This window comes from Pleurodeles waltl, chromosome 8 (assembly GCF_031143425.1).
Source record: "Pleurodeles waltl isolate 20211129_DDA chromosome 8, aPleWal1.hap1.20221129, whole genome shotgun sequence".
Classification (NCBI taxonomy): domain Eukaryota; kingdom Metazoa; phylum Chordata; class Amphibia; order Caudata; family Salamandridae; genus Pleurodeles; species Pleurodeles waltl.
This window is the reverse complement of record NC_090447.1, coordinates 659,656,656-659,680,114: the sequence shown is the minus strand read 5'-3', so window position 1 is coordinate 659,680,114 and position 23,459 is coordinate 659,656,656. Positions and strand designations below refer to the sequence as shown.

Sequence of the window (23,459 nt, the reverse complement as noted above, 5' to 3'; positions counted from 1 at the left end):
TATCCCAACACTACCTTTGTCCCTAGTGGTGACCCTGTATTATGGCAACCTAACATGTTTCACTACTTAGGGGTCAGAGTGTACCATCAATCCACTGACTTGTTAGAAGGTAATCTTATGTTTTCACACCACCCGTTTCCCGTTCTTTTGAAGGAACCATGAGAAAGTTCATTTGGAACAAGTCCTGCAGTACAGTAGCACTATCAAAATTATACTTACCCACAGATCAGGGTGGGCTTGCAGTACCGAAGTTGGAACAATATTACCTTGTCTCTCAGCTCGAATGGGTGGCTAGGTGGATGGCAGGTTTACATCTCTTAAACACTTTCATGTTATCATCGGCCTGACCCTCTTTGTGCTACTCTGAATTTTTCATCCTTGTACTTGAGAAAAACCACTGGAATCGCTGCTGCTCTTAGCAGTGCATTGATGCTTCTGTCCTAGCCTGTACCTCACATGCACCACTATCCCATATTAACCAACACTACCCCTGTTTGGCACACCCAGGGGTACTCATATTACCTCATCCACCGAGCTCACAACCTGGCTAGGTGTTGGCTTTCATACCTTAGGGGACCCCTATCAAGGCGATGCATTAGCACCCAATGATACACTAATAGAAAAGTATGGCCTGCCTCCAGGGCGCTTTCTCTTATGCACTTCATTATTTGAGGCACTGGGCGGCATATGGGGAGACATAAAAAGGGAGCACCCTACACACCTTACTGTCCAATATCTGCAGATGAAGGGGACAGGCAGGCTCCTCACAAAGCGGTTTGCAGCTTCACTGCTTCAACACGCAGCATTATCACTTACACCTCTAAGGCAGCGTTGGGAAAATGACCTGACCAGTCAATGTACAGATAAAGAATGGGTTGCAATACTGGAAAGCCCTATCTGCACCCCTCGCAATGCTCACTTTCCCCTCATCAAATACTACATTACCCAGAGAGCTTATCTTACCGCTGGCAATGTAAACCGCTACTTTCACCATGCTGATGCCCACTGCTCAAAATGTAATTTATTAAATGCTGATCTCAATCACATGTTATGGGCCTGTCCACTTCTCGCCACTTACTAGTGCAACATCACAATCCAACTAACAGCTTTCACAGGACGCACAGTGCTAAACATTTGGGAGGCATGCATGTTGGGGCTGTTCCACAGGAGTAAAAGACAAAAGGTCACTTCCTGCTTTCTCAGTTTGGGTCTGCTGATGGCTAAACACTTAATTACAAGATGCTGGAAGTCACCTGAGTCTGGCCTCGAAACAATCTCTTCTAGTCTGGGCCCAAGCAGAGAATACTGCGCTGCAAAAAGAGGACTCTTTGGGTCTACATAGGATCACTATAGCCGCCAACTGAGATGCCATATTGCATGATTTGTGAGCCATATCCAGATTCAGATCACCCTGAAGTGGCAGAAGGTTTGGCTGAAGCAGAGGTAACTTCCTGATGATTCACACGGGGTGCAAGAGTAGATTTTAAATACTTGTCCTTCATCCAATTTAAGGATTGCTGTGATTGCTGATTGGACCAATTCACATTCCTGACACACTTGGGGGGCTGGGGGAGTTAGGGGAGTGTTGAGGAGGACTGGAGAGACCCAAGTTGGGATGCCTTGCCCCTTTTCAAATTTTCCCCGTCTCTTTTTTAAAATTCTGGCAAAGATTTGTGTTATCTGTCAATGCCACATGTTGAAGACCCTACGGAAGGGCACCTGCGAGCACTAAGTAACAGACCCTGAGAATAAATGCTCTAAACTTCTGTATTTTATATGTGACCCAATACTTGTTTACGATTACAAGCAACATTCTTAAATAAGATATACTCTATGCTCCAATGCAGCCTTTGCATGTAATGCACGTTATTAATACATATGTGGTAATGTATCTTGCCTTGATATGTTAACCTGTTAACCATGTTTGTGCCAAATTTTCAATTGTTCCTTCAAAACTAACAATAAAAACAGATTTAAAAAATGAAGTAGATAAGCGTTTTTTCTACCTTTGTACTGAAAGACGGATGCAAACCTTCCTGTGCCTTTCAGGGGGACCTCCAGCCTATTTATAGATCTTCCTCTGGGGCGCTTGTATTGATAGTTCAGGACACATGCGGGCTATCTCCTTCTGACCAATTATATTATCTGAGGACCCACAGTCCACAATAAAATCAAATATCTGGACTCCTAAGTGGTCCTTGAATGATGCTAGATGGGGTTCTGGCACATACATATCAGCAAGTAGCCGTCCTCTTCAGTCTTACTCGCTGTGGTCATGTGGACGATTTACTGGAAGAGGGCCTCAGCAACCTCTGGTTTTGTGTAGCTTGTACTTGGCATGTGTGGTGTCTCAGCAGTTGTCTTCTGACCTTCACCAGTGGCGCAGTGTGTTATCTGCTCAATCTTGTTATGGTTTGAAAATGAACTTTTCACTTTTGTTCTGCAAAAGACAAACAGCTTTGAAGTGTTTTTGTTTTTCCGCAATCTTTGCATGTTTGCCCCACAGTTAGGCATTTGCCTTTGTGGGGAATTGCAAGGCCACAGAGGTAGCAGGACTTTGCCTCATTTCTGGTCGTGGACTTTTGCTTGTCCCGTCTGAATTGGTGGTTGCGCCTCATGGTCTGCGCCGTTTCGACACTCATGAAGCTTACCTCCATTGCCGCAGCCTGCTATTCTGCTTTTTCTTCCGCTCAGGCAGCCCTGAGCATCTTTTCAAGGCTATGGGTTTCCTTCAGCATGAGCCTCTGGAATGAGATGGGCAGACATTTATCTATGATTCTGCGGTGAATGGCTTCCTCATTGTTAAAGTCACTAAAGCAGCAGTGCCTAATGAGAGTCCCTAATCACTTAACAAAATTGTCCATGGATTCTCCAGGCTATTGCCACACTTTGTGCAAGAGATACCTTTTGTTATCTATATTGGGTGCCAGGTCGAACCTCTTGGTGAGGGCCTCCTTGACTTTTCAGTATGAGTCAGCTTCTGTACTGGGCAGTTTCTTAGGGCTTCTTTGACCCCTTCACCAGCACAGTTTGGTGATATCCTTTTCCACCACAGTAACAATGAATTTGTCAAATTGTTCAGTCCAGATAGACCACCTGAAGCCAATGTGGTGTTTCTTAGGGGAGGATGGTTTCAGAAATGCAGCAACATCATATTTGGCTACTCCATCCTGCGCAATAGTGTTGGATGTGCCGGAGAGCTCATCGACAGGGCAGGCCCAGTGAGTATGGTGCTGGCAGGTCAAGGTAAGAGCATTGTAGGCACACTTACATAGGCTGTGCCCTGTGCAGGAATGTTAGCAGGCCTGTAGGCAGCCAATGAGTTGGGTCAGTTACCTCTGTGGGCTCGCGAGCAGGCCTATCACCTCTGGCTGTTTAAAGCAATATATGCCCAAAGCAAAAAAGGGACCCCTGTACATATATGGGGGAGCAGTCTCCAGGGGAAAGGAAACAATACACAAAGAAAATTACTGCATCCCTCCAACACTGTTTTCTAAATATAAATAGCTCATAAATAATACAGCTGTATTTTGAAAATGGAGCCGAATATTTGCACAAACATATCAAAACAACATTTTTATTCCATGCATTATATTGAGAATATCTTGATATTATATATACACTCTCTATTCGTCATTCATGAGCCCCGGGTACCTCACATCACCAGACTTAGCCATACATTCAACGTGCATAGCATCAAGCATATTCAAAATTCATTCCACCCAAATAATAAAAAAACAGATTGTGTCCATATACTCAACAGAGAACTGCCTATGGAATTACTCGAGTATGTGGACTTAATGAATGTATGTGACATTAAAATAACAAACAATTCACAATCTATAAATCATGCAAATAGTTCCCAGATCAGCATTTAGCACTAGGTAGGCCTCAGATCTATTGGCATAAATGTTTCTAATTTAGAATTAATAGCCACTAAATAGTATCCTGATACATAGTGAAAAATGGCAATCTGCAATTCACTGTTAGTGCCTTAAATTAAACTCCAATATTAGCGCCTTGCAGTCCACTGTTAGCATCTTGTAATCCAATGTTAGCACCTTGTAATCCAATATTGGCTCAATGCAGTCAACTGTTAGCACATTGTACTCCACTGTTAATGCCAACTCACATTTTGGTGGGTCACTGCACGAAGCAGGAGCCACCTTCCTCGGAGAGTAACCTTTAAAACAATAGGTGCAAGACCGCAGGGCTATTTCTAAACAGATACAAAAAAATAATAATCAAACAAGTCTGCAAATACAAAACACTACACTACAAAGGATATATATAGACCCATAGAACCACTATTGGCAGGGTAAAACAGGCTAATAAGGAAATATATCGATGCCAACACTAAAGGCATGTAAAATGGTAAAAAAAACACCCTGTGCATGCTCCCTCTACCAGTGTCCTTTAGTGTACTTACCTAATTCCAAACGCGGCATGCCGCATGCTATTACGTGGAAGTAACTAAACAAAGTTCATGTTACTTACCTCAAGATCATTCAATAGCAGGTATTTTTCCAGTGTTTTTGCACAAAATGTAAGATGATGAGTGCAAGGAAGCATAATATTCACGTCAAGTACTGATGTATACAACTAGCACTATCAATGTAAATGATGAAAATAAGAACCATCCACCTTACTGCAAAAGCATGAAAACGCATTTTCAATGAGGCATTTCTGCGGTAGCGTGAACATAGACGTCAAAGATGGATATGGAAACGATGGGCTTCAGCTAAGGAAATACAAGATAACATAAAGGCGTAAGCCCCAACCCCAGAAACAAAAACCGAACACTGAGATAATGTAAACACACTTAACAAAAATATGTCCATTCACATCAAAGCACATAGACTACACTAGAATGCAAAAATGGCTCCCTCACCATAGGCAACTAGTTCATTTAGATTAAACAAAAAGAACATGCAAACCCATGCAATAACCAATGTAAGGAGACCCGCGGTACACTATAAGATTATCAAATGAAACCAGTGGGCATACCAGTGTAGTTTCGCTCACTAACATGCCACAATCCACATGTATCCCACTAGTTACAGATGCTCTTTACGTGCCGACACATGATAGTGAAAATAAGCCGACCCACAGCCCAAAACAGCTCAACGCAGTAGACATTGTAGCACCACAGGGTCTTACCTCGAAGTCAGGATCACATCGACATGACCGTAACCGCCCTGGTCAGTATCTGTATCAAGCAGTGAGCTGGAAGGAGACTTGCTGGAAAAATAGCTGTGCCATAATCACGTGTTCTGGTGAAACCACCAGACCGGGTATGGAAACTGGAGATTGGCTAACAAGATAAGAAAAATAAAAATGGCGGCCATCTTGTTAAAGGTAATACCATCATAGGCCAAAAAAGTGTCAAACATAGTTAATTGGATGACATGGGAATGTCCCTGCACAACACCGCTCAAAGGCGACAGCAAGAATAAACAACTTGTCTGATTCTTCTGCTAACTATCTTAGTGATCCTTAGACATTAACTACTCTTCTATTACCTCATCTTACTGTCATAATAATCCTGAAGCATCAACAATAGATACGAGCTGTAAAGACAAGAAGAAATCGGAACAATAGCAGAACTGTAGCTACTAACTTTCTGCAGAAAAGTGGCAAAAGAGGAAAGAAAAAGATAGCAAGGAAAGTAGATTTATCCATTCAAATCTGCATACCAAATACAAGACACCTATTAAAGACAACACAACTAAAGCAAAATGAAATATATCTGCATACAACACCACCCCAGAAACCTAAATATAACCAAATATAATTAGTAAGAAATATAGGCAAAACACACTCCAAACAGGTTGACTTAACCTTATAGATAATGATAGCCACATTCCTAAGTTTAACCATTCATACCAGAATGCCCATAACCGGCCACTACTCGATCGTGTTCTTCAATGGGATATCTTTGTTCAAACCCTTATTGAACGTATCCAGGCAGTAAATCCAAAAGACTTCTCCCTTTTTCTGTTTGACATTGAGATCCTGTCTGCAGTATGCATATATTTTCTCTAGAATAGTCCAACTTACTTCTCTGTCTGTATGACCAGCCGAGATCCAGTGGGACATTAGAAGGGCATTCAGTTTGCTAGTTCTAATGGCCCATTTATGCTCACTATATCTAATCCAAAATTCTCTGGATGTTTCACCCATGTATCCTAAGCCACAAGGGCAAATGATAAGGTAGATCACATTCTTAGTTCTACAGTTGATCATCATGGACAGATGAACCGTTGTATTGGCTAGCTTGACTTCATTAGACACAATAGCTCCAGAACAAGCCTGGCAACTGCCACATCTGTGGTTACCCTTAATGGGTTGCTGTCCAGTCAAAGACTTCTGAACCAGTTTGTCCATACTCATGGTAGATGATTCAACCAATGTATTTTTCAAGTTGTGATTTCTTTTTATATGCAAGCACAGGTTTTCTTAAGAAATCAGACTCCATATTTGTGTTAAGAATATGCCACTGTGAGTTGATAATATGCCTAATCCTGTCATTAAGGTTAGATTGGCGGACTAAGCACACCAATTTATCATCCGTCGTTTTGTTTCTATGCTAAAACATTGTCGCACGGTCATAATACTTGGCTCTTTTAATATAATCTTTGACTAAACGTTGTGGCTAACCCCGAACCATAAGTTTATTGGCCAAGATCTCTGCATGATGTAGAAAGTTCTTCCTTTTTGTTTACATCATAAATTAAGAAACTGGCTAAACAGTATCCCTTGCTACTTGCACCTAGGGTGGTAACTGTCAAGGTGCAATAACATATTCCTTGCCGTAGGCTTAGTATATAGGGAAACTGCAATATGCCCCTCTTAGTGCTTAATCCAGACATCTAAAAATTCAACATAGGAATGGTACTCTTACTGGGAAACTTCAAATTGGGATCACAAAAATGAAGCCATAGGCAGAACTCCTTCAATTGTTTCTCCTCCCCTCACCAAATAAAAAACACACTGTCAATATACCTGCACCAATGTACCACATTCTCAAAATAAAGGGGCAATTTCATTGTGGATGTATCTCCTTTCAGATTCCCCCACATAAAGACTAGCTACGCTGAGAGCACAGGCCACCCCAGTGCTAACTCATTTATTTTGTTGCTAAATATCTCCATCGAATTCAAAGAAGTTATAAATAAGTACAATTTCTAGGCACTTGATCACAAACGTTTGTTGGGGGCTCTACTCTGACTCTCTTAATAGCTTGCTAATCGTCTCTAGAGCTTGTTGTTGGGTGATATTAGTATATAGTGTCTCTAAGTCCATCGTGACTAGGATTCAAAGTTCCAGATTGAAGTTTATTGCTACAATTTTGGAAATAAGGTGTCTAGTATCCTTTACTTATGAGGGCAATTGAATAACTAGTGGTTTAAGGAACGCTTCAACATATTTGGACAATGGTTCAGTGGCTGAGCCAGTTGCTAAAACTATTAGACTCATCGGGGGATCTTGAATATTTTTGTAGGTTTTGGAGACCCTGTACATAACTGCTAGTCTTGTATGGGGCTTAGTAAGATATTTAAATTATTTTTGACAGATATGGCCATAGTCAGGTGCTGACTGACTGATGTCATACATTAACTTCTTGACTTTCACTTCAGGGTTGACTGCTATTTGTATAGAATACAGGGCTCCATAACATAGTCCTCATTTTGTCTTTATAGTTAGTATCTAATACTACTATACCACCCCTCGTATCAATCAATCATTCAATCAATAATTTGTTAAGTGCACTACTCACCCGGTAAGGGTCTCATGGCAGTGGGGGGGGTGTGGGGGGTGCTACTTCTCGAATAGCCAGGTCTTGAGGCGCTTCCTGAAGGTCAGAAGGTCCTGGGTCAGACTTAAGTTGACGGGGAGGGAGTTCCAGGCCTTGGCGGCGAGGTGGGAGAAGGATCTGCCGCTGGTTGTGGTATGGTGGATGCGTGGGACAGTGGCGAGGGTGAGGTTGGCGGAGCAGAGCTGGCGTGTCGGAGGTGGAGGTTGAGACGCTCATTGAGGTAGGCAGGGCCGGCATCGTGGAGGCCTTGGGAGCGTGGATCAGGAGTCTGAAGATGATCCTTTTGTTGACGGGGAGCCAGTGGAGGTCTCTGAGGTGGGCTGAGATGTGTTTGTGGTGAGGGAGGTTAAGGATGAGTCGTTTTGAGGCGTTCTGAATGCGCTGAAGTTTTCTCTGGAGCTAGACCGTTGTTCCCACGTAGAGTGCGTTGCCGTAGTCCAGTCTACTGCTAACGAGGGCGTGGGTGGCCGTTCTTGTGGTTTCGATGGGGATCCATCTGAAGGTCTTGCAAAGCATGCAGAGGGTGTGGAAGCATGAGGATGAGATGGTGTTGACTTGCTGGGTCATAGTGAGCGATGAGTCAAGTATGAAGCCGAGGTTGCGTGCATGGGTGGTGGGAGTTGGAGCGGCTCCTAGAGTGGCAGGCCACCAGGAGTCATCCCATGCTGATTTGTTGGGCCTGAAGATGACGATCTCGGTCTTATGTGAGTTCAGTTTGAGGCTGCTTACCTCCATCCAGCTGGCATTGGCGCAAAGTTTGTTGTGGAGGTTGGTCTTGGCGGTGGCGGGGCTCTTCGTCAGTGAGAGGATCAGTTGTGTGTCATCCACGTAGGAGACGATGTTAAGGCTGTGCGATCGGACGATGTTGGCAAGCGATGACATGCAGACGTTGAAAAGCGTGGGGCTGGGAGAGGATCCTTGGGGTACTCCGCAGAAGGTCTTGGTGGCTTTTGATAGGAACGGAGGGAGGCGGACTCTCTGAGTTCTGCCGGAGAGGAAGGATATGATCCAGTCCAGGGCCTTGTGGCAGATTCCAGCATTGTGGAGGCGTGTGCAAAGTGTGTGGTGACAGACGGTGTTGAAGGCAGCCGAGAGGTCAAGGAGGACGAGGGCCACGGTTTCACCTTTGTCGAGCATGATCCTGATGTCGTCGGTAGCAGCGATGAGAGCTGTCTTGGTGCTGTGGTTCTTACGGAAGCCAGATTGGATGATGTTGAGCAGGCTGTTGTCCTCCAGGAAGCGTGATAGTTGGCTGTTGACTATCTTCTCAGTGGCCTTCGCTGGGAAGGGGAGAAGGGAGATGGTTGGGTAATTATTGAGGTCTTTGGGGTCGGCCTTGGGTTTTTTGTGCAGGGCGTTGATTTCGGCGTGTTTCCAGCTCTCCGGGAAGGTGGCGGTTTCAACGGGGCTGCTGATGATGGTGCGTAGCTGGGGGGCGATGATTTGGCTGGCTTTATTAAAGACATGGTGAGGGCAGGGGTCAGCGAGTGATCCGGAGTGGATGGTGCTCATGGTCTTGGTGGTTTCCTCGCCATTGGTGTGGGTCCAGGCACTCAGGAGGTTGGTGTGGTTGGGTGCGTTGGGGTTGGCAATTGCAGCAGTGGTCGTGGGGATCGGGGAGGCAAAACTGACGTGGATATCCATGATCTTGCGGTGAAAAAAGGCGGTGAGGGAGTCGCAGAGGTCTTGCGGGCGGGGGGGTCAGCGGAGCAGGACTTGGGGTTTTCTGAGTTCTTTGATGATGCTGAAGAGCTCCTTGCTGTTGTGTGTGTTGTTGTCGATTCATTCTTTGTAGAATGATCTTTTGGTGGGCCGGATGAGCTGGTGATGCTTGTGGATGGTAGTCTTGTGGGTGGCGTGGTTGCTCTCTGTTTGTTCTTGGCGCCAGGTCTTCTCGGTTTTCTGGCACTTTTGCTTGGAGGCCTGAAGGTCGGCAGTGAACCAGGGTGCTTTCTTGCTGGTGTGGTTGTTGGTTGATTTCCTAAGTAGAGCGATGGTGTTGGCGCAGTCGTCTAGCCATTGTTTGAGGTTGAGGGCGGCGGTTATGGGGTCGTTGGTGTAGGGTGGTGGGGCGAGGGTGGAGATCAGTTGGTCCTTTTGAAATCTTGTTCCAGTGGCGGTCCGTTGCTGGTGGTGGTGAGTGGTGGGTTTCTGGAAGGAGATGTGGACACAGCGGTGGTCGGTCCAGTGGTGTTCGGTGGTATGGGTGAAGGTGATGTGGCTGCTGGTGGGGAAGATGGGGTTGAGTGTGTGGCCGGCTACGTGGCTGTGCGCTGTGACGAGTTGTTTGAGACCGATGTTGGTGAGGTTGTCGATTAGGGCTGAGGAGTTGCTGTCGTCGGTGTTCTCCAGGTGAAAATTCAGGTCGCCGAGGAGCATGTAGTCCGTGGAGGGGAGGGTGTGGGTGCTGATTGTGTCGGCGGGTGCCTGCGGGTGGAGGAGGGCCTCGAACTCGAAACAGCAGCGAGGGCGGGGTTGGGGGCACGGTGGCAGACAGGAGGAGCTGCGCAGCATGCAGAGTGAAACCTTGCCTTAAATCAGGTCAGGGGTCACTCTGTGCACCGCACAGCGGCCACCATTAACAAGGGGAGGGGGCAAATGGGGGTGTGAGGTAGCGGGCCACAGGGAACGCAGTGGCGGGAACAGGACAGCGGGAAAAAAACTGAGAAACGGGGAAAAGACGAGAAAAGGCACAAAAGCAGAGTCAGAGCACAGAAAGGCACAAAAAACAGAGTCAGAGTACAGAAAAAGCAAAAAAGAGGACAAACAGCACAAATAACACAAAGACAAATTAAAGGACAGACACACAATACTTACGGCAACCACTAGACACCAGGGATGAGGCGCAGGCGGGTGCCTGCGGGGGTGGAGGGCCTCGAACTCACAGCAGCAGCGAGGGTGGGGTCGGGGGCACCGTGGCAGACAGGAGGAGCTGCGCAGCGTGTAGAGTGAAACAACAGCTTTCTCAAAAATTGAGACTTCGGGCCCTAACTTGTCCAGACTTGGGGTAATTGACGATGAAGTTTTAAAATCTGACCTATTGTATTTTATAGAAGATTGTGATTGCAAAAAATATTTTCTGAGTGTAATGCGTCTAAAAAATACAAATGGATCTTTGAACAGCTTTAGACTAATGGTAGGCACAAATGAAAGGCCTTTGGACAAAAGGGCCTGTGTGGTGGAATCAATGCACTATGAACTTAAGTTAAAAATAGGAATACTATCTAGTTTCGCCAGTACTGGTGTCATCGTGTCTGCAGAAAACGAGGACTGAAATCCGTGGCTAGGAATCTGGTTTTCTGATCGTGCCAAAACCTTGGTCTGTGGTTCCCCCTTCGGTTCCATCAAAACGTGTTCCAGAGTGAAACTCCTCCTGTTGATGCCGCCTATTTCCAAATAAATCGAAGTGATGAGAATTCCCTTCGCCCTCCGATTCTGATGTGTCTGAAAAAGTGATTTTTTTTTTATGGCCCACTCTTTTCTATCTGTTTCTGTTGCAAAAGAACCTGCCTGGTTATAGAATTTGCCCGACAAATAAGGCTACACCCTGTCTTCTGTGAAATACCTAGGGGCATATTTATACTTTTTGATGCAAACCAGCGCTGGTTTGCGTCAAAATATTTACCCTCAGCTAACGCCATTCCAATGTGCCAGGTGGGCGCCTTATTTATGGATTGACGGTAGCCAGCGCTGCGGGCTGGTTAGAGTAAAAAAAAAATTACTCTGAGCGGGCAGCGCAAGCGCAGGGCAGAATGGGGGTTGTGCGTAAAAAAAATGGTGCAAGTCAGGATTGAGTAAAAAATCATGGCTCTAACCGGACTTGCGCCATTTTGTGATGCACAACCCCCATTGAAATGACTCCTGTCTTAGCAAAGACAGGAGTCATGCCCCCCTGCCCAATGGCCATAGTGGCTTGTAGGAGGGGCCAAGTTAGGCCCCTCTATGCCACTTAATTTAAAAAAAAAAAAAATACTTACATCTACTTACCTGTACTTACCTGGGATGGGTGCCCATATCCATGGTTGTCCTCCAGAGGTGGGCGAGGGTGCCAGGGGGTGTCCCTGGGGGCAGGGAAGGGCACCTGTGGACTGCTTTCATGGTCAGAGACCATGGACATGAGCCCACAGGTCCCTTAACGCTTGCCCTCACCCTGGCGTTAAAAAACGGCGCAAATCAGGCAGGGCAACATTTTTTAAGGCCTGCCCCCTCCTGTGCATCAAAATGACGCGGGAGTATAAATGAATGACTATAACAATCAAATTGACTCACTCTTCCTGGGGGCATATCATGAACGTGTGCATTGGTGCAGAACGAGCTGTGCATCTGTTTTTGTGCCACCTAAAGTGCAGACACATAACTGCGAAATTCTCCTAATTAGTGAATGAGCTGCAGACATTACAGCTCAGAAATGGAGAGAGTAAACCCTGCTCCCTGTTTTGAAGTTGTGGTGTCTGTAGATCTTTTACTAACTGGGAGAATTTACTAATTAAGCTTATGAAATGGCTTACAAACAGATGCACAGCCCTCCTTTGTGCCAGTGCGCCCATTTCTGATAAGCTCCAGATCTGTATCCAGTAAAACTCTGAACGAAATTCGAGGATTTCTGTCAGACTGGAAGTCCAAATTTCAACATTTGACAGATATTAGAGTTTCTGTGCAAAATATCCATTAACATTTTCATTAATGCAATCTGGACTATACCCAGAGATTTACAGGTCATATACACAGTGATCTGCACCATATTTGGCTCATGCTAAAGATTGAGCTTGGGATATACTCTGCAAGTCACTATTCAGCAGCAGCTTTCCATGGATTTATAGAAACTGTAAATTGGTCCCTAGGGATTGTGAAAGCCCTCACCTTTTCCTGTTCTAACCATCTAGGTTTGGCATAAAAATCCTACTCCCCGTTAGCCATACTATGTACTGTTTCCAAGTATCCATTTGGGATATATTGATATCTTGTATATCCAAAACACCTTACTGTAGACTTTTGGACAGACCTTAGCCTGCTGAAATCTCTCGGAACTTAATTCCTCAAAATCCAATAGTTGTATTTTGAGTCCTCTGGGCATGTTTGCAAGAATGTCTGTGTCTTCCACAAATAGTAGAATAGCCGTTCGTTCACCTTTAGCCTTAGACATGCCTGACTCTTTTGCCATTAGATAAAAGGTTATGTATAGCACAAAATTAGAGTATGTAAAACATGCTCTTGTTAGGCCTGGCTTCCTTGGAGTGGTTTTCTCATAACGTTTGGTCTTCAGCCCTCCCATTTTGCTGACTTCGGTTATCCTGGCTTTAGGAATAACCAGTGCTAAAGTGCTTTTGCTCGCTTCTTAAAACACAGTAGAAATAGCTTATAGCCAATTGGCATATTTACCTTACTTGTAAGTTTCTAGTAAAGTGGCACTTCTGGTGCCTAGGGCCTGTAAATTAAATTATGTTAGTGAGTCTGCAGCACTGATTATGTCACACACTCAATTAGCACTTTAAACATATGTCAAGTCTGCCATTGCAGTCTGTGTGCAGTTTTTAAAATGTCATGTTGATCTGGCAATATGCATCTTTTGCCAAACCCAAACCTTCCTTTTTAATACATATGTCACCCCTATGATAGGCCCTGGACAGCCCAGAGTGCAGGGTGCAGTATATTAAAAAAATTGGACATGTCCTTTTTAGTTTTACATATCCTGGTAGTGAAAAACTCTTACATTTGTTTTCCACTACTGCAAGGCTTGCCTCTAGTAGGATATCACTGAAGTTTTGTTATTGCTTTTAATAAGTGGAACTTTCCATATGGAAACAGATAATCAGTTCATCATTGATCTCTTTGGAATTGTAATGAAACATGTTCTCTGATGGTGAAGTCAACTTTAAATTACACTTTTGAAAATGCCACTTTGCCATTTACATGTCGTAGTCATTTGGTGCCTACAGCCTGTTTCAGGGTCACATGACAGCATGTAGTTGACAGTTGGGATTTGTGTATTCACCCTAACAGCTGCTGATAATAAAGATCGTATGGGTACCTGATGGGCCATCACTGACAGGTTGAAAGGTGGGAATTGGGCACAGCCCTACTTACACTTGAATAGGCTGTGTCCTACCTTCACACAAAGGTCTGCATAGCCCCTATAGTTTAGTTGGAGTCAGGATGGGGAAGGCGGGACACCTGTAGACTTCAAAAGGAAACTTCTACAAGTTCCTCTAATTTCAAAGGAAGGCCCAGGCATAAATATTACACGCAGACACCAACTCCTCTGGACCTGCTGTGCTGCTGAAATGACTGCCACTCTGCTAGACTGCTGCTCTGAAGAGCTGCTTCAGTGCTTTGCTGATCTGCTCCCTGCTGCCTTCTTGCCTGTGTTAAAAGGGCTGGACATACATCTGTTAAACGTAGGACCCCAAAGGAACTCAAAGTGATGGTTGACTGACATTTAGACTAGAGCAGCAAATGTGACCATAGCACCCGGACTCTCCCACCTGTGACGCCTACCCAGCCAAGTCGTGCCACCCCATTCCTGACTCCTTGGAAATGGGCCAGATAGTGCTCTGCTAACCCCTCTGTGGATTCAGCAGAACAAAAGTATCTCCTTTGCTGTGCGGTTCAAACCTGAGCAGAGCCAATGCATCACCTCTGCTGCGGGGATTCTGTCACCCAAGGCTTCACATTGACCTTGCCACCCACATCGGGCCTGCTACTGTGTGAAGCTTCACCACCCACAGGACTTTGCATTGAAAGTCTGTCATCAAAGGCAGCCTGAACAACAACACAGGTTCTCGCATCACAGCCTCACAGCTCTTCAGAAGTGATGCACTGTCTTGACTGCTAGACACAACCTTGATACTAGACTTTGCATCACAAACCCATGTTGGCAGGATTACAGTGTAGGACCTCGCATCACAGCTTTGCATCTCCTCAGAAATGGCGCATCACCTCAGCTGCGCAACACATCCTCGGTGTGGGACCTCACAATTCTTCACAACCAGGATTTAAGAAACTCTTATTCAGCTGGCCCAACTGGGTCTCTATAGCCAGCCCACGCTCCATCACAGTCGGCCTGAACGTGTGACTTTGTAACTGTCTCGCATGACCAGATATCCACATTTGGTGCTTTGTGCTTCAAAGGAAATGGCGCTTTTTGCATGTTCACCCCACATTTTTGGACTGATGCTCCTGATTTTTCAACTCTGAAAGTACACAGTGGCCTGCTAACCAGACCTCAGTGCCAGTGTTCTGACCCAATACAAATTGCATGTCAAACTGGGTACTCCCAATTGACAATGACTGACTTACTTATATGTCCCGAGTATATGGTACCCAGAGTACCCAGGGCATGTAAGGCAGAGTGTCCACTCAGAGCTGCAGTACTGTTTGTACCACCCTGTGTGTGACAGTATTCAGGGCATGTAAGATAGAGTGTCCACTCAGGGCTGCAGCACTGTTTGTGCCGCACTGTGTGTGACAGAGTACAAAATGACCCCTAAACTGCCACTGCAGACTGGAGGGACTGTGTTTCCACTGCCAGTTCAACTTTACCATTCACTCCAGTTGAATTCTATCCGTTAACACTATGTGTATGTCTCCCCCAAGGAAGGCCCAAAGAGCCGTATGGCAGGGAGCTGTATTTTCTTCAGAAGGACATATATTTTTGATATGTCTTAACAGCAACACTTCCAAATTGTAATTTTTCTGTGGATAGAATTAGTAATCCCATTGGCTATCACAGCATACTCAGTTGGCATCCCAACCCGGCTAACTCCTGAGTGGGACTACCAAACTGCATCATGTAAGGTATTAAATTAATCATGATAATAAACCCGACCTGATGCCCAGGTCTAATTAAATATCACTATGAAAGGTAAGCAACTTTTAGAAAGTTTCCACTCTGCTCCAGATTCACAAAGGTCCTGGCACACAGACAGGTTTCTGACCATGTGGTGAGATGTGTGAACAGCTCCCTAGAACAGGAACAAAGGCAGTTGCCATGAAGAGAGGTGTTCCCTCCTCCCTCAGGATGGCCAGTCAGGGTGTTAGCCCAAAAGGTGAGCTTCAAAGGTGAAGCCATCTTTTTGAGGGAACCTGCGTCAACACCCCTGAGAAGGATGCCTTTTGTTCCTGCAGTCAAAGCGAGGACAGGGTCAAGGAGGTAAAATTCACCCCCAAACAGGTTCTACCATGGGCATATAGCCCTCTGGTAGCTACAGCTTTAGAAGGGTCCAGCCATCATGAAAGGGGCAAGAATGTTGCTCTCTGGGATAGCCAGATGCCACACCTCACAGGAACTTCATCACTAGGTATGAGGGGACCCAATAGCCAATTAGAAAGTGACTGCATGGCCACCTCAAGGTGCTTTCCTGGGATAAATATGGCACCCCTGGCACTCTAACCCTCAGATCATGCTGGAATCTAAGAGAGGTCCAAAGAAGGACTTCCCAGCTGCCCTTGAGCTCACACAAAGAGAGGCTGCATCCTCGGAAGGATGGCACCTGCCACATTTTAGGCAAGCAAAGTTTGGACTGTGCCTACGGCTCCTGGTTTGGGGAAAGGCTGATTCCCAACATCCAACAACAGCAGTAACTCTAAGGATCAGTTGACTGATCTCTTGGAACCAGCTTCAGTGACACAAGAGCTGAAGTTGCCCAAATTGCCAAGTTGGTAGCCACAGCAGACATTTTTCTGTTACCATTTGCTAGGTACCTAGGAGGACTTATCTAAGATAGCCAAAAGTTGCACCTGAGTTTGTCTGACCCAGAAGTGAAATCCAAGTATAGATTTGTCACACGCAAGCAGCACTAGCCCCTATCTAAGGATTTCTCACCAACTGCAGTGGAGACTGACCAATAGCCCAGCCTTGTATGGCCTGACACTGCAACATAGGGGACTTCAAGGGACGCAGATCTCTGTGGCCAAGTTCACCTCTCTTCACCAGTGGACAGAGGAGCACCCACAAAGACACCCCTGCTGACTGCACCACAACTGCAGCATCCTTTGAACATATTTTGCCTGCATCCCTTGGCAACTGGACCACCCCATTGTCATCTATGGCAACTGTCTTATAAAGTAGGGATTTTGCTTCAAAAACACCCTGGTGGCTAAGTAATTGTCCAAAGTTTCCACTCTGGCCCCCTAGACTTCTGTCCTTCGTGAACTGGTCACCTGACATTGGCCAGAGTAGCCAAACTAACTGTTTCAAACTTTTCAAAAGTTTCAATTTTGTTGTTGGCTAATGCTTGTTTGCAGTTGAATTAAAAAGTGATAATATCTTCTAAAATCTGTATCTCTGGAACCTTCCAGTGGATTTTGTTCATCAAGGTCTCTAAAAAATCATTAAATATTTGTATAAATTGGTGCCTTTTCTTTCTTGTGTCAATGCTATCTCATTTTGTTCTTTGTTGCTCTTAAATGCTTTAGACACTGTTCCTTTGTTAAACCTCACTGCTCACAACCACAGCTACCCAGGGTTGAGCTTAAGATTAAGTAGGGAATGTTTACTTACCTGACTGGACCCAAAAAGACATTTGGGAGTATACAGCATAATAAGATCGCAAAGCCATTTCATATAGTACACCCAACTCCTCACAGTGATTTTTGGCACTTTTTTCACTGAAACGTTTACAATCACATATTTCCTTTTGTCATTTTGGTCTTGATGTATTTATTGAAATGCACTCTATTTTTCTAAATTAGTGTGGGCATTTTCCTTGTGTTGTCACTGTACTACTATTTGAAGTATACTGCATCAATACTTTTTGCACTGCTTCTAAATTAAGATAGAATGCCCTGTGCCAAGAGGGTGGAGCTAAGGTTAGCTTGGGATTTGCTTGTGCCTCACCCTGACAAGGATTGTAGTTGCTGCTTGAATAAAGTTTCACCCCCCAGAACCAGTACCCCATTTTGTCACAGTTCCTGCCTGGACCTCTTTTTCTATGGAAAAACTATTTTGTGCCGTCTTTTGGAATAACTGAATCTTGCACTTTTGGTCTCATGAAGAGTGATCGTACAGTTTAGCCGATTCTAATCTATACCCATTTTTCCCATGTTTCAGAAAGGAGACCTCTATTACCAGCACTAACTAATGACTTCAGATCCATGAAGAAAACATAGAGGTTATCCAGGTGAACGCTTATAGAGCGTGACAGAATGATGGACACATTCATGCATTAATTTACTGTAGATATTCCAGACTGAAAACCACATTGACAGTGGCCATTAACCCTGTCTAGAATAAGTTACTTCCATGTTGCACTTAGCCACATTTCATGTAAAGTCCATCATATTATAAAGTCTCTGCTTTGAAAATATTTATCTGTTAAAATTGATTTATGCACTGTAGATAGCCAGTACAAGTTGAGAATGTTGTGATGAGTTCTGTGCTTTTTATATTACTTTTGCAACCAACTTTTTGCAGTTTTAACGGGAGCGTAAATAATTAATCATTATCATTGCCATTGGTTTATAAATGTCATGTTTCTACTTACTTCATATTTTATGTGGTGCACGTACATGTTTGATTAGCAAGTGAATGCCCCACACCCGCTTCCATTTTCCATTGTGTTCTTTCACATCTCTAAACTGCCCTCTTGCTCCACTGATTCTGATGCCCCCTCTTTAATGTAGAAAGACACTGGAACCCTGCTTGTGTATCTGATCATGAAATCCATCACCACCCTCTATCCATGTACAGTTTTACTTCACACCACTGCCGTTTTCATTTTTCGTATGTGTTTGATGAGGCAGTTACCTCCTTGCTACCTTCTGTCTTGGTGTAACCCAGATGACAGAATCTCTGTCCCATTATTAAGAGAAGTAAACAGAAGATCAACAGTAGTCCTATGTTGAGTTTTTCACAACCCTTTGGCGTATTCCATGGCTACCTTTAAAGAGGTGAATCTTGTTTCATTAATGTGTCTGTGAAATTGTAGTCAGTCGATGAGGACATTAATTTCCAAATTATAATGAATGAAATTAAAGAACTAGTGTTGCTCTCTGAGAACCACATACTCTTTAGTAACAGGACAACCATAATTAATATTAAATCTAAACTTTTTGATTATTGTAGATTTCCCACTATTCGACATGACACCCTTGGTTGGTAATCCCCCAACATTTTTGTTGGTTTTTAAGACGCTGTTCATTTTACCATTTCAAACCAGTGCTAAAGTACTTGTGCTCACACCTCTAAAGATGGTAAGATTGACTTTCATACAATTAGCATATTTAATTTACTGGTAAGTCCCTAGCAAAGTGGTAGTACATCTACCAGGGCATGTAAATGAAATGCTACTAGGGGCCTGCAGCGTTCATTTTGCCACCCACTTACATAGTCTTTTTTAAACATGTCTCAGGACCTCCATTGCAGCCTGTGGGCAGTTTTGAGCTGCAATTTCCACTTGGCAAAATAACCCTTTTGTCAGACCTCAACCATCCTTTTTAATACATGAGTCACCCATAAGGTAGGCACTAAACAGCCCTTAGGGCAGGGTGCAGTGAATTTAAAAAAGTTGGACATGTACTTTTAACTTTTACTTGTCCTGGTACTGAAAAAATCATGCTAGTCTACTGTCACTCCGGACCTCTTGGAGCCATTGCAGGTGAAGGGAGAAAACTCCAGAGTAGATGTAGGGATAAATCTAGACTTTTCTCCCACATCAAATCTGGCACCAGTTAAGAATATTGAAACCTCAGTCAAGTTCCTCAGATCACTTCTGGACCTGTGAAAGACTCAGAAGAAAGACTGCTCTGCTGCCCCGCTACTGGAAGGACTGCCCTGTTGGCCTGCAGCCCTGCTGCAAGACAGACTGCACTGCTGCCTGATGTAGGAAGACTGTACCTGCTCCTTGAACAAAGAACCACCAGAGTGACTCCAAGTGCCAGCTGACTGACCTCCTGTTCTGAACTGTAGGGACATAACAAGCTCTAAAGACCTGCCCTGCATCTTCCCAGCTGCCCAGACCCAACTGCACATGCCGGTGTGCGGCTGCTGGCCTCTGCTGGAAAGAGTCCTGTAAACCCAAGAGAAGCCCCTAATGTTTTAGAATCCTGGCTAGCATCACAGTGTACTCCTCCTGGCCTAACTGTGGGTTCCTTCATTGTAATGCAATTTGATGCAGGGTGACATAGGACATTACAGTGCAGCACCTTACCAATTGAGATTGGTGACCTCATCGAAACCGAGCCAGTGCTATGCAGGGCGACACAGGACCTTGAAACTTCTGATCGTAGGTCTCATCAGAAGAGATGCAGTGAGCCGCATCTCGACATAGGAACACGCTCCATCGTGGTCAGCTTAAGAGTCAGAATGTATCCCGGTCCAGCACGACCAGATACCCCTTTTGGCTTTTTGTGCATTTTGGCCCCTACTTTTACCCATGACTTTGAAATTGAACATCTCCTGTTCTACTAATTGGATTTTTGTCATTTCGGTAACATTTTATTTATTAAAATTTACTCTATTTTTTTAGAATGATGTGGGATTTTTCTTGTATTGTGTTGTCACTTTATTACTGTCTGAGTGCTGCATACATATTTTACACATTGCCTCTATGTTAAGAATGACTGCTTTTGTGCCAAGCTACCCGAGGGTTAAGCACAGGCTAATCTAGCAGCTTTTTGTGGTTCAACCTGACAAAGATTGTGGTTGTTGCTTGAGAAGGGGTTCCCCCCCCCCCCCCCAACCAATAACCCAGTTTCTCATACCCACAATTTCTGATTGATAAGTAATTAAGGGGCAGGGGCAGTGTCAATAGCCTAAGTTGTGATATCCATCTCATTATTTTGTTATGCATTCTAACTGACAAACACAAGGTCGGTATAACACACCGGTAAACACAGTGAAATCAGTAGTATTAGTTAATGCAATAAATTGGACGTAACAAGCCACTACCAGCATCACTGACCTGTATTAGAAATACAATATGACAATCAGCCAAATTATACTCTATTAAATCAATTCTTGTAATATTTGTTTCTTTTTTTTGCAAAAGTACTTACGATAATGGATTCGAATTCTGATCCTGTAGTGCTCCATGTCTGAAGAAACCGAGAAACAGTTTTAACTATTGATATGCTTCTCTATTGGATTGAAATAAGACTATCATTTGCTTTTGATGTAAGCCACAAAGAGAGAACGTAAAATCAGTGAGTCCTGACCTGTCAGGTGACTGACGTGAAATAACATATCTTCTGTCCTCCTCTATAGTCACAGAAACCAGTAGCCTACAGCAACAAATATCATTTGTACAAAAAGAACAAAAAAAGAAAAAGAAATGCTGGCGACTTGAAAGAGGTTGTCTGCTTTCTGCATCAGCGCCGTCTCTCTTTTTAGAAGTCTAGATCTGTTAGCGATGACCTTGCAGAGAATATCTGAAGAATACCCCGCCCTTCCCCTATTTCTTTCTTTTAGCATTAATTTTGGAATGTTTTTTCTTTTATAATCCCTAATAAATAGAAATGTTACCATTTTACCACAATAGACTTGATTTATAAGGAGACCAGAAATTAACAGTCTCGTTTAAAGTCTGGCTTCTAAATTTTGGGCTGCTCTCATTTGTTATGTCGCTCACAAATCAATAAATTGTGAAAAAAATGAAAATAACGTTAATGGTTTTAGACAAGTTTATAATTCTCGAGGGACTGACGTGAGCTTTAATAGCCTGCTAGTCCTACACATCACGATATTATATATTTGCAGTGGAAAAGGGCCAAACGACTTCATCTGCTCATGCCACGCACACACCTCCTGGTAATTCAGTGTTCTAGCAGACTATGGATACAGAACTCTAGGCCCAGGCTTTGGTGATGAATTCAGTTCTTGTCATATACCACCTGCCAAGGCACAGCACAGGATCTGTAATGGGTTCCTCACCTTTTATTGTGCAGTAAATGGATTGATAGATTAGACTTGTGGTCAGTGAACCATGGAATCAGAGGTTTGCTGCAAGGAGTTTATTACACTTTAATGTTATTCTTGGTCTGGTGTCAGCCAAGAGGGATGAGCTAGATTACCAGGGTAAAAACCGAGTGCCACAACACGCCTACTCTCATTTATCCTCCTTAGCCTGCGTGACAACCTCCGTCTGCTAGTAAAGGTTATTATAAGTTCTTGATGGGAGCACTTCAACTTGCTGCCTTTTAATTTGTCTGATAGAATTAAAAGTAATTATTAGAAATCGAGGAGACCATTTGAGAAAATGCTTCTAAATGGAACAAATTAAAGCGGGCTACATGAAGGAAATGACTTTGTGTAGATGACACAGCGTTAAGACATATGTGTGTTCATTGCAAAGGGTAGAGATACAGGATGTGCCTCAATCGCTGTGTGAAATGAGACGCAGACGAGAAAAGAAAAGAAGTATCTCCCAAGGATAAAGTCAACAGAGCTTTATAAATCGAATTTCCCACCTAGTACTTCTGAGGAAATTTCATATTTTCAGAAACAAATGTGTGTGCTGATTAGTATGTGGGATACTTTATATATTGTTGATGTATTCTTCATATAATAGGTCAGATTTAAGTTGTGTGACAACAGAAAATTCCTCTGATTGGCAGAGGAAGTGCTATATCTTGAGGGGAATCTGATGACAGAAATTAATTTATCACTGAACATTATTCTCTGGATCGACCCCTTTCTCCAAAAATTGGAAGATTTGCAGAGACCAGCCAAACTCTAAATCAGACTCAAAATGTCTGAAATATAAAGTAGCCATAGCAATAATTATGCCTAAAGATGTTCACTCCTGATCTGAGCTACTAGATGTGAAATACAGAGATACAGAGCATGGGCCGCTTGGCCTCTTTTGATCTCTCCCCTGAATTCAGACTATTTAAAGTTTAATTGGGTCTGAGAACTAGGTAAAGGGGTCTCCAGTCCCACCCGATCCTCTAATTATTTGAATGTAAAGGTAAGGTATCACATAAAGGATACTGCTGTGAAGTGAAACCTGAAGTTTTACAACTGCAGAAGTGAGAGGGAAATGATGGGTTTAGGTAAATCAATCAATATTGTTTTAGCACCAGTATTTATAAAAGAAATCCTCACAAAGGAAACCAAATGAAGCTCTAAATACTACCAGCAAACAAACTGAACATAATACTCTCTGAAGTTATTTTCCTGACAGAAATATAGATATGTGTCCACAGTGATTCATTCCTCCCAGGACATCATTTGGGGCATATTTAGGAGCCCCTAGCACAATCTATTGACACATTAGCATCATTTGGTTTACACTAATGTTTTGTTAGATGGCCAAAATCCCCGCGCCATATTTACAAAGTGGTGCAATGCACGCATTGCACCACTTTGTAACCCTTTGCACCAGTAGTATGTAGCTTTATTCGATTATTTTAAATAAAAAAGGCATCATTTATGCAACGGGTGTGTTCCACAGTTAAGGGGGGACGAAAAAATGTGCAAGGAAATCTAACCGATTTCCTTGTGCCATTGTTTTTGGCACTTTTAACGACTGCTCAGAGCAGGCGTTAAAAGGGGGCCCACCATTTAATATAATGGGCCCCTATGTACTCTGCAGGAGTAGCACCAATATTTTGGCGCTACTCCTGCAGAGTACATCAATAGAGTCAATAAAAATGACGCTATTGCCCCCTCCCCTGTGCCGTCTCTTAGATACGACACACACAT

General features: G+C 43.9%; 1 protein-coding gene across 7 annotated transcripts in view; it reads left to right on the top strand.

The window, feature by feature from the left end:
- DMD (dystrophin) overlaps positions 1 to 23,459 on the top strand; it is a 6,960,831-nt gene that overhangs the window by 3,820,588 nt on the left and 3,116,784 nt on the right. The gene's annotated exons all lie outside the window — the stretch shown is intronic.